Here is a 12,653-nt window from a genome sequence, read left to right as displayed (position 1 = left end):
AAGGTCATTTTTTTTTATTCTTATGTTAATCCCCATACATTACATCATTAGTTTTAGATGAAGTGTTCCATGATTCATTGTTTGTGCACAACACCCAGTGCTCCATGCAGAACGTGCCCTCCTCAATACCCACCACCAGGCTAACCCATCCTCCCACCCCCCTCCCCTCTAGAACCCTGTTTGTTTTTCAGAGTCCATCGTCTCTCATGGTTCGTCTACCCCTCCGATTTCCCCCGCTTCATTCTTCCCCTCCCGCTACCTTCTTCTTCTTCTTCTTTTTTTTTTCTTAACATATATTGCATTATTTGTTTCAGAGGTACAGATCTGAGATTCAACAGTCTTGCACAATTCACAGCGCTTACCAGAGCACATACCCTCCCCAGTGTCTATCACCCAGTCACCCCATCCCTCCCACCCCACCCCCCACTCCAACAACACTCAGTTTGTTTCCTGCGATTAAGAATTCCTCATATCAGTGAGATCATATGATACATGTCTTTCTCTTTTTGACTTATTTCACTCAACATAATACCCTCCAGTTCCATCCACGTCGTTGCAAATGGCAAGATCTCATTCCTTTTGATGGCTGCATAATATTCCATTGTATATATATACCACCTCTTCTTTATCCATTCATCTGTCGATGGACATCTTGGCTCTTTCCACAGTTTGGCTATTGTGGACATTGCTGCTATAAACATCGGGGTGCACGTACCCCTTCGGATCCCTACTTTTGTATCTTTGGGGTAAATACCCAGTAGTGCAATTGCTAGATCATATGGTAGCTCTATTTTCAACTTTCTGAGGAACCTCCATACAGTTTTCCAGAGTGGCTGCACCAGCTTGCATTCCCACCAACAGCATAGGAGGGTTCCCCTTTCTCTGCATCCCCGCCAACATCTGTCGTTTCCTGACTTGTTAATTTTAGCCATTCTGACTGGTGTGAGGTGGTATCTCATTGAGGTTTTGATTTGGATTTCCCTGATGCCGAGCGATATTGAGCACTTTTTCATGTGTCTGTTGGCCATTTGGATGTCTTCTTTGGAAAAATGTCTGTTCATGTCTTCTGCCCATTTCTTGATTGGATTCTTTGTTCTTTGCGTGTTGAGTTTGATGAGTTCTTTATAGATTTTGGATACTAGCCCTTTATCTCATATGTCATTTGCAAATATCTTCTCCCATTCTGTTGGTTGTCTTTTGGTTTTGTTGACTGTTTCCTTTGTTTGGAAAAGCTTTTTATCTTGATGAAGTCCCAATAGTTCATTTTTGCCCTTGCTTCCCTTGCCTTTGGCGATGTTTCTAGGAAGAAGTTGCTTCGGCTGAGGTCAAAGAGGTTGCTGCCTGTGTTCTCCTTTAGGATTTTGATGGACTCCTGTCTCACATTGAGGTATTTCAACCATATGGAGTCTATTTTTGTGTGTGGTGTAAGGAAATGGTCCAGTTTCATTCTTCTGCATGTGACTGTCCAATTTTCCCAACACCATTTGTTGAAGAGACTGTCTTTGTTCCATTGGACATTCTTTCCTGCTTTGTCGAAGATGAGTTGACCATAGAGTTGAGGGTCCATTTCTGGGCTCTCTATTCTGTTCCACTGATCTATGTGTCTGTTTTTGTGCCAGTACCATGCTGTCTTGATGATGACAGCTTTGTAATAGAGCTTGAAGTCCGGAATTGTGATGCCGCCGGCTTTGCTTTTCTTTTTCAACATTCCTCTGGCTATGCGGGGTCTTTTCTGGTTCCATACAAATTTTAGGATTATTTGTTCCATTTCTTTGAAAAAAGTGGATGGTATTTTGATGGGGATTGCATTGAATGTGTAGATTGCTCTAGGTAGCATTGACATCTTCACAATATTTGTTCTTCCAATCCATGAGCATGGAACGTTTTTTCCATTTCTTTGTGTCTTCCTCAATTTCTTTCATGAGTATTTTATAGTTTTCTGAGTACAGATCCTTTGTCTCTTTGGTTAGATTTATTCCTAGGTATCTTATGATTTTGGGTGCAATTGAAAATGGGATTGACTCCTTAATTTCTCTTTCTTCTGTCTTGTTGTTGGTGTATCTGTGCATTGATTTTATATCCTGCCACTGACTTCTGTGCATTGATTTTATATCCTGCCACTTTACTGAATTCCTGTATGAGTTCTAGCAGTTTTGGGGTGGAGTCTTTTGGGTTTTCCACATAAAGTATCATATCATCTGCAAAGAGTGAGAGTTTGACTTCTTCTTTGCCAATTTGGATGCCTTTGATTTCTTTTTGTTGTCTGATTGCTGTGGCTAGGACTTCCAATACTATGTTGAATAGCAGTGGTGATAGTGGACATCCCTGCCGCGTTCCTGACCTTAGGGGGAAAGCTCTCAGTTTTTCCCCATTGAGAATAATATTCGCTGTAGGTTTTTCATAGATGGCTTTTATGATATTGAGGTATGTACCCTCTATCCCTATACTCTGAAGAGTTTTGATCAAGAAAGGATGCTGTACTTTGTCAAAAGCTTTTTCTGCATCTATTGAGAGGATCATATGATTCTTGTTCTTTCTTTTGTTAATGTATTATATCACATTGATTGATTTGCGGATGTTGAACCAAACTTGCAGCCCAGGGATAAATCCCACTTGGTCATGGTGAAGAATCCTTTTAATGTACTGTTGGATCCTATTGGCTAGTATTTTGGTGAGAATTTTTGCATCCATGTTCATCAGGGATATTGGTCTGTAATTCTCCTTTTTGATGGGGTCTTTGTCTGGTTTTGGGATCAAGGTAATGCTGGCCTCATAAAATGAGTTTGGAACTTTTCCTTCCATTTCTATTTTTTGGAACAGTTTCAGAAGAATAGGTATTAATTCTTCTTGAAATGTTTGGTAGAATTCCCCTGGGAAGCCATCTGGCCCTGGGCTTTTGTTTTTTGGGAGATTTTTGATGATTGCTTCAATTTCCTTAGTGGTTATAGGTCTATTCAGGTTTCCTATTTCATCCTGGTTCAGTTTTGGTAGTTGATACATCTCTAGGAATGCATCCATCTCTTCCAGGTTATCTAATTTGCTGGCATAGAGTTGCTCATAATAGGTTCTTATAATTGTTTGTATTTCTTTGGTGTTGGTTGTGATCTCTCTTCTTTCATTCATGATTTTGTTGATTTGGGTCATTTCTCTTCTCTTTTTGGTAAGTCTGGCCAGGGGTTTATCAATCTTGTTAATTCTTTCAAAGAACCAGCTCCTAGTTTCGTTGATCTGTTCTACTGTTCTTTTAGTTTCTATTTCATTGATTTCTGCTCTGATCTTTATGATTTCTCTTCTCCTGCTGGGTTTAGGCTTTATTTGCTGTTCTTTCTCCAGCTCCTTTAGGAGTAGGGTTAGGTTGTGTACTTGAGACCTTTCTTGTTTCTTGAGAAAGGCTTGTATTGCTATATACTTTCCTCTTAGGACTGCCTTTGCTGCATCCCAAAGATTTTGAACAGTTGTGTTTTCATTTTCATTGGTTTCCATGTATTTTTTTAATTCTTCTTTAATTTCCTGGATGACCCATTCATTCTTCAGTAGGATGCTCTTTAGCCTCCATGTATTTGAGTTCTTTCCAACTTTCCTCTTGTGAATGAGTTCTAGTTTCAAAGCATTGTGGTCTGAAAATAGGCAGGGAATGATCCCAATCTTTTGGTACCGGTTGAGACCTGATTTATGACCTAGGATGTGATCTATTCTGGAGAATGTTCCATGGGCACTAGAGAAGAATGTGTATTCCGTTGCTTTGGGGTGGAATGTTCTGAATATGTCTGTGAAGTCCATTTGGTCCAGTGTGTCATTTAAAGTCTTTATTTCCTTGTTGATCTTTTGCTTAGACGATCTGTCCATTTCAGTGAGGGGGATGTTAAAGTCCCCCACTATTATTGTATTGTTGTCGATGTGTTTCTTTTCTTTTGTTATTAATTGCCTTATATAATTGGCTGCTCCCATGTTAGGGGCATAGATATTTACAATTGTTAGATCTTCTTGTTGGATAGATCCTTTAAGTATGATATAGTGTCCTTCCTCATCTCTTATTACAGTCTTTGGTTTAAAATCTAATTTGTCTGATATAAGGACTGCCACCCCAGCTTTCTTTTGGTGTCCATTAGCATGGTAAATGGTTTTCCACCCCCTCACTTTCAATCAGGGAGTGTCTTTGGTTCTAAAATGAGTCTCTTGCAGACAGCATATCAATGGATCTTGTTTTTTAATCCAGTCTGTTAGCCTGTGTCTTTTGATTGGGGCATTTAGCCCATTTACATTCAGGGTAACTATTGAAAGATAGGAATTTAGTGCCATTGTATTGCCTGTAAGGTGACTGTTACCGTATATTGTCTGTGTTCCTTTCTGGTCTATGTTGCTTTTAGGGTCTCTCTTTGCTTAGAGGACCCCTTTCAAGATTTCCTGTAGGGCTGGTTTTGTGTTTGCAAATTCCTTTAGTTTTTGTTTGTCCTGGAAGCTTTTTATCTCTCCTTCAATTTTCAATGACAGCCTAGCTGGATAGAGTATTCTTGGCTTCATATTTTTCTCATTTAGTGCTCTGAATATATCCTGCCAGTCCTTTCTGGCCTGCCAGGTCTCTGTGGATAGGTCTGTTGCCAATCTAATGTTTCTACCCTTGTAGGTTACATATCTCTTCTCCCGAGCTGCTTTCAGGATTTTCTCTTTGTCTATGAGACTCGTAAGTTTTACTATTAGATGTCGGGGAGTTGACCTATTTTTATTGATTTTTGAGAGGGGTTCTCTGTGCTTCCTGGATTTTCATGCCTGTTTCTTTCCCCAAATTAGGGAAGTTCTCTGCTATAATTTGCTCCATTATACCTTCTGGCCCTCTCTCTCTTTCTTCTTCTTCTGGGATCCCAATTATTCTAATGTTGTTTCGTCTTATGGTATCGCTTATCTCTCGAATTCTGCCCTCGTGATCCAGTAGTTGTTTATCTCTCTTTTTCTCAGCTTCTTTATTTTCCATCATTTCATCTTCTATATTACTGATTCTCTCTTCTGCCTCATTTATTCTAGCAGTTAGCACCCCCATTTTTTATTGCACCTCATTAATAGCCTTTTTGATTTCTACTTGGTTGGATTTTAGCTCTTTTACTTCTCCAGAAAGGGTTTCTCTAATAACTTCCATATTTTTTTCAAGCCCAGCTAGTATCTTTAAAGTGATGATTCTGAACTCTAGATCTGACATCGTACTAATGTCCGTATTGAGTAGGTCCCTGGCAGTCGGTACTACCTCTTGTTCTTTTTGTTGAGGTATTTTTTCCATCTTGTAATTTCGTGCAGAGGAGAATAGATTAATGAGAGAACAAAATGCTAGCAGAGTAACCACGTCCCCAGAAAATATACTCTAAACTAATCAGAAAAGACCTGAAGCAGTGGGATAAGAAAGGGAAAGAGAGAAAAAAGAAAAAGAAAAAGAAAAAAAAAGAAAAAGATAAAGATAAAAACAAAAACAAACAAAACAAAACAACAACAACAAAAGAAAAACCAGAATGTGATCAAATATGATCTATATGGTATATAGATCAGTGCCACACACTAGATTTGGGGTGTATTTTGGTCTTTTAGAAGAAAGTGCCTCCCAAAATTTTAAAGAAAGAAAAACTTATATATGTTCAAAAATAAGGGTTGATATGATGAAGGGATGGAATATGACTGTAAAAATGGAAATTATAAAAAATTTTATAAAAGGAATTGATAAGAAGTTGTTTGAAAAAAGAAAGAAGAGGATTTAAAAAAAGAAAAAAGAAAAAGAAAAAAAAAAGGGAGAGGATGTGATCAGGCAGGGGAATAGAAAACACCATATACTAGAGATTTAGGGTATATTTTAATCTGTTAGAAGAAACTATCTCAAAATTGTAAAGAGAGAACAACTTATATATATAAGCCAAAAATATGGGTAACTACTATGAAGGGATAGAATATGACTGTAAAAATGAAAAATAAAAATGTTTTTTTTTTAAAAGGGATTGATAAGATGTTGGTTGAAAAAGGGAAAAAGAAAAATTCAAAAAGAAATAAAAAGACAAAAAGACAGTTAAAAAAAATTAACTTTGAAAGACTAAAGAATCATGGTAAAAAAGCCATGATTTCTATGTGCAGTAGTCCCCTAGCGCTGGAGTTCTGCCGTTCTCATTGATCGGTAAACTTGGTCTTGGCCGGCTGTTCTCAATGATCTTCTGGGGAGGGGCCTGTTGCCGTGGTTTCCAAACGTCTCTGCCGGAGGCGGAAGTGCCCCGCCCTTGCCCCCTCCCGGCTAAGTCATCTGCTCGGGTTTGCTCTCCGGGGCTTTTGTTCCCTGTGAGCTTTCCGTACAGCTTTGGAGGATGAGAGTGAAAATGGCGGCCTCCCTATCTCCGCCCCGGAGGAGCCGAGAACTCGGGGCCCCACCCTTCAGTGCGCCCCCAGAGAAAAGCAGTCAGTCACTCCCGTCTTCCCGGTCTGCGGCCTCACTCCGTGCTCACCCGGCCTGTGACCGCGCGTTTCTACCTCCGGCACCCAACCCCGTGTGGAGTCTCCAAACCCAGCAGATCCCTGCGGTGCCCTCCCGCGCGGCTCCTCCCGGGGGAGGAAGGTGAGTCTCCCCGGATCTGCCGCTTGTGGGGTCCCTGCTGGAGGAGCACGGGCCCGACTGTGCCGCGGATCACGGTTTATGGCCACCCCGAGCTGAGAGCCCGCGCCTGGGCTCCGCCTCTGCAGCCGGCTTCCCGGCTCCGATACCTGGGAGCTCTGCCGCACTCAGGCACCCCCGGTCTTTCTGTGACCCCGAGGGTCCTGAGACCACACTGTCCCGGAGGGTTCCACCCCCCGCTTAGCCACCGGAGTGACGTCCCTCGGCGGAGCAGACTTTTAAAAGTTCCGATTTTGTGCCCCGCGGCTCTATCACTTGCCAGAAGCGGCCGACGGAGGCCCCTCCCCCCCGTCTGTCCTCCCGAATATTGCCTCGGATTCACTTCTCCACACGTCCTATCTTCCAGAAAGTGGTTGCTTTTCTGATGAGAGAGTTGTTGCTCTTCTTTTCTTCGCTCTCCTGTTGGGTTTGTAGGTGTTCAGAATGGTTTGATCCCTATCCAGCTGAATTCCTGAGAGGAGACGAAATCCAGGTCTCCTACTCCTCCGCCATCTTGCCCAAGGTCATTTCCTTCAAGAATTAACTCATCTTTCTGGGCTTGAGACATTGGACAAGCAATAGGTGGCCTCATCTGAGCCCTGCAGATATATTTTTCACCCAACAAATTTCAGATTTCAGCAAAAGAACCATTCTCCTGAATAACAAGGTTGATGGGGAAGTGAGCATAGACAGACTCATCTTGTAACAGAAGCCCAGTGTAACACCCTTGACCATGTTCTGTACATGACTGCAGATCCTGTGGACAGTAGTCAGCTCTTTTCTATTTCCCACCATTTGTCAATTCAGAGCCTCTTCTTTTTCTTTCCAAAGAGACTGAGTTCTACACTGTGATTGACGTCCCTCTCGAGGGTTGCTCTGGGGCCCTTCACAATAACAGTGCGTCCCTTCAGAGTGATGTTGACATTTTCCGGAATGTCGACAGTCTGATTGCTGAGAATGGTCTTCAATCTCACAGAAGATGTGGCAAAAGGCAATAGCATTTTTGATGGTTTTCATCCCTTCTTGAATATATGTTTCCATCTGTTTCATTGACTTTCAACCTGAAGTACATCCTTTAGCATTTCTTGTAGCTCAAATGAGTTGGAGAGCACTTTCTCCAGTTTTGTTTATGATACAATATCTTTATGTCTTTTTTCCTGAGACAACTGTTTCTTTTTCCTGAGGCAACCCTCAGGCTAGAAGTGGTTTATAGAATTCTGGGTTGACAATTTGGGTTTTTGTTTTTGTGTGTCTTTTTTGTTTTTGTTTTTGTTTTTTTCATTCATCACTAAAGATGTTGGTCCAATATCTTCTAAAATTCATTATTTTTGAAGCCATGAATCCTTTGAAATATTGTTCCATTGATATGCAGTGTAATTTTCCTCTCACTGCCTTTAGATGTTATCTTTATCTTCGATTTACTTTGTTTTGACTATGGTGGGTCTAGTCATAGTTTTCTTCCTTTTTAACCTGCTTGAGGTTTCCTGAAGTCATTGAATAAAAATTAAACTGACAATAAATTTGAGAAAATTTCAGTGATTATTTTTATAGTATCTTTTCAGTCCTATTTTTCCTTTTTTTCCCTCTGGGACTCCAAATATGAGTATGTCATTGCCCTCAAATATTACTAATGTTCTGTTCAGTTTTTTAATCATTTCTATGTATCTGTCTTCAGGTTCACATCTTTTTGCTGTTTTCATTCTGCTATAACAATACCAGACAATTTTGTTTGGTCTTTTTAAATTTCAAATATTGTTTTTTTTTTTAGTTTTATTTGTTAATTAAAATTTTCTATTTTTCAGTTATTGCAGAATAATTATTCTTTATGTCACAAAGCATGATTATAATAGCTGGTCTAAAATCCTCGGGGGTCTCAGGGCCTCTGGGTGGCTCAGTTAGTTAAGTGGTAAACTCTTGATTTCAGCTCAGGTCATGATCTAAGGGTTGTGAGATCTAGCCCTCATTGGGCTTCGTGCTCAGTAGGGAGTTGGCTTGTCTCCCTCTTCCTCTGCTCCTCCCCCGTCTCCCACACATGCTCTCGCTCTGTTTCTCTCTCTCAAATAAATAAATAAATCTCTAAAATCCTGGTCTCCCAATTCCAAAATCTGGATCTTCTCATCGTCAATGTCATATAATCATCTTTAGTGCTGAATATAGCTTCCATCTCCGTTATTTCTTCATGTATTAAGAATTTTAGATTGTATCCTGGACTTTGCAAAAATCATTTTGTGGGAATCTGGATTCTGTTATTTTACCCCAAAGAAGCTTTCTGTTTTGTTTGTTTTTAGTAGGTAATTAACTTGATTGTTCTCAGATTTAAAGTCAAACTTTTGAGTAGCCGGCCAACTTTGTTCAGCGACTGTGTCTTCCTGTATACAAGTAAGACTCTGTCCTTAGCATTTGTGTTTAGGTTTGGCCAGATAGTTGGGCAGAGTTGTGTCCCAATCTCTTATACTCCCCTTTCCCAGTTTCCTCGTTCACTTTCCAGTGAAGTTTTCTCTCGTAGCGGCCACGTGCAGTATATGTGAGACCTGCCATCTCGGCTAGAAGTGGTAAGAACAACCAAGTCCCCAGGGCCATTCCCTCTTCCAATGAGGAATTTCTTTGAAAGTTCTGCTACCTTTGAATCATTTTTCAGTGTCTTCCAGTGGTAGTGTGCTTGTTTACTTACCATTTTTTATAGTTTCTCTGGAGTTTATAGCTGCTATCTGTAAATGGGTTGATAAAACCAGAGCTTACTTGGCTTTTAGGAGAAGTGAATTCAAGCATGTATATCCAGGATAAAGACAAGATTTCAAAGTAATCACATCACGCTAACTAGAAGAGATTTATCCTAATGCTCTCTCACATATTTATTTTCTCCAAGCTTTCATTGACTTTTTAATAATTTACACTTTGTGTTATTTTTTCCCCCCAGATTTACTGAAGTATGACTGAGATTGGGTAATACGGACATTTTAACAATATTAATTCTCCCAATCCATGAACATGATAAATCTTACCATTTATGTATGTCTCCTTCGATTTCTTTCATAAGTGTTCTCTAGTTTTCAGTGTATGGATCTTTCACCTCCTTGGTTAAATTTATTCCTAAGTATTTTACTATTTTCAATGCTATTGTGAGGGGATCATTTTCTTTATTTCTTTTTTCAGAAATTTCATTGTTAGTGTATAGAAATGCAACAGATTTTTGTATGTTGATTTTATATCCTGCAACTTTACTGAATTCATTGATTATTTCCAACAGTTTTTACTGGAGTCTTTAAGGTTTTCTATATGTAAAATCATGTCATCTACAAAGAGAGACAGTTTTACTCCTTCCTTTCACTTCTTATTTTTGCCTGATTGCTTCTGACTAATACCATGATGAATAGGAATGGTGAGAGTGGGCACTCTTTGCCTTGTTCCTGCTCTTAGAAGTAAAACTCTCAATCTTTCACCATGGAGTATGATGTTAGCTGTGGGATTGTCATATACACTTTATTATGTTGATGTACATTCTTTCCATACCCAATTTGTTCAGTTTTTATTAGGAAAGAAATGGAATTTTGTCAAAGGCTGTTTCTGTTTCTATTGAAATAATCATGTGATTTTCATTCATTCCATCAATGTGGCATATCAATTTATTGATTTTTGCATATTTGACCATCCCTGTATCCCAAGGATGAATCCAATTGATCATGGTGTGTGATCATTTTAATATGCTGTTGAATTCATTTGCTAGTATTTTGTTGAGAATTTTTACATCTATATTCAGGATATTGACCTATAATTTTCTTTTCTTACAGTGTCCATATCTGACTTTGGTATCAGGGTTATGCTGGTTTGTAAAATGAGTTTGGGAGTGTTCCCTCCTCTTCTGTTTTTTGGAAGAGTTTGAGAAGGACTGGTGTTAATTCTTCTTTAAATGTTTGATGGAATTCACCAGTGAAACCATCTGGTTTCAGGCTTTTCTTTATTAGGAGTTTTTTTTAAATTACTAATTCAACCTTCTTACTTATTATTGGTATATTCGGAGTTTACATTTCCTCATGAAGTAGGTTGTATATTTTTAGAAATATATTTCTTTTTTTTTTTTAAGATTTTATTTATTTATTTGAGAGAGACAATGAGATAGAGAGAGCATGAGAGGGGGGAGGGTCAGAGGGAGAAGCAGACTCCCTGCTGAGCAGGGAGCCTGATGCGGGACTCGATCCCAGGACTCCAGGATCATGACCTGAGCTGAAGGCAGTCGCTTAACCAACTGAGCCACCCAGGTGCCCTGAAATATATCTATTTCTTTTAGGTTGATCAATTCATTGGTATATTGTTTAGAGTAGTGTCTCATAATCTTTTGTATTTCTGTGGCATCGATTGTGATTTCTCTTTCATATCTGCCTTTATTTGAATCCTCTCTTTTTTCTTGGTAAGTTTAGCTAAAGTTGTTGAATTTTGCCTTTCAAAGACAGTATTAGTATTAGTATATTAGTAACAACATTGTTAATCTTTTCTATTGTTTCCTATTCTCTCACTTATTTCTATACAAAACTTTATTATTTTCTTCCATCTACTATATTTGGGCTTAATTTGTTCTTCTTTTTCTAGTTCCTTGAGAATATTAGGCTGTTTACTTGAGATCTTTTTTTTTTCTTAATGCAGTCATTTATAGCTATAATCCTTTCTCTTACAACTGCTTTTGATGCATCTATTAAGTTTTTGTATGTTGTGTTCCATTTTAGTTGTCTCAAGATATATTTTTATACCCTTTCTTAAATTTCTTCTTTGGTCAATTGGTATTTCAGTATTGTGTTGTTTAATTTCCATGTATTTGTAAATTTTCCAGCTTTCCTCCTGTTATTGATTTCTATTGAAATCAATAGGTGGGCAGAGTCCCTGGCTGGTACTACTACAAACAGGAATGCAGTCCACCATGATCTGAATACTAGTTTCTCTTAAGTCCCTGTCTTCTTCTGTGTCTTTCCCTGATTCCCATTTATTGAGCCCCACAGATTCTTCAGTGATCTCTATGAGGAAAGACCTAAGTGAGCCTCCTGAGCAGCAGCTCACAATGTGGGGAAGCTGGATATGTATCTTGGGCTCTCTTTTCCCAGCAGACAACCTACAGGCCTCGGGGGCCCCACTTGGTGTGGCAGTGTGCCAGCCTTGGGGATGGTGATGCAGTCAGAATGTAGCCTCTCCTCTTACACACCTGTAATGCTTTTCTTCTCAGTCTCTGGAGTCCAGAGAGGTGCTGCAGCCTCCTCTCCAGGTTCTGATAGATTCATAATGGTATCTTGTCTACACATCATTGCTAGTTGTTCTTCTTGTGAGAAGGACTGGAGTCAGGAATGACTCGTGTCACCATCTGCCTTGAGGACTGATAGATGATGCACTGTGGTAGACATTGTGGACACAAATCTGAGTAATGGTCGTCTTGTCCTAGGCAGCCTGTTGCCTCAACACTGTCCCGCATAAGAAGGAGCTGAATTTCCTGAAGGACAAGCTGGAGGAAAGCCAGAACACCTCGTTTTGGTATTACAGCTGCCACCAAAGGCTACCATAGTCCTTCATGAACTTTAGCACAAAACCAGTATCATTCAATTAAAAAAAAATGAGTAATTGCATTGCTAGTTGCAGAAGTTCAATCAGACTCCTGTTCATATTTGAAAGTAAGTTACCTACAACAATGCCTTATAAAATAATATTTCAATGACTATGAGAGATATCATAATTATAATAGCAAGTAACCTAGGTTCATCTTTACTGAAAAAACTTGGGCAAAATAATATTTGATCAGTAATGATCTGGGCTCAGGAGGGGATGTATACATCATGAATCCTCTAAATTATTCAATTTGGAAGTTACTCTATCATTTCTATGAAAGATAATAAAGAACTAGGAACAAAAATGGCAAGTTAATGATGAGACCTGGGATTTATCCTCTTTTTGCGTTAATTGTCCCAGTTCTTTACTGAAAGTGAGAGAATAAATACCAAGGATGCTTGTGTGCTGTTTGAATAAGATTGAGTCTCCATGCTAAATGGTCCCTATAAACTGCAGA

The sequence above is a fragment of the Mirounga angustirostris genome, unplaced genomic scaffold (genome assembly GCF_029215605.1).
Source record: "Mirounga angustirostris isolate CCGP_5_RB_7025 unplaced genomic scaffold, mMirAng1.0.hap1 SCAF_14, whole genome shotgun sequence".
Lineage (NCBI taxonomy): Eukaryota > Metazoa > Chordata > Mammalia > Carnivora > Phocidae > Mirounga > Mirounga angustirostris.
The sequence above is the reverse complement of the archived record's forward strand: the minus strand, read 5'-3'. Positions refer to the sequence as shown.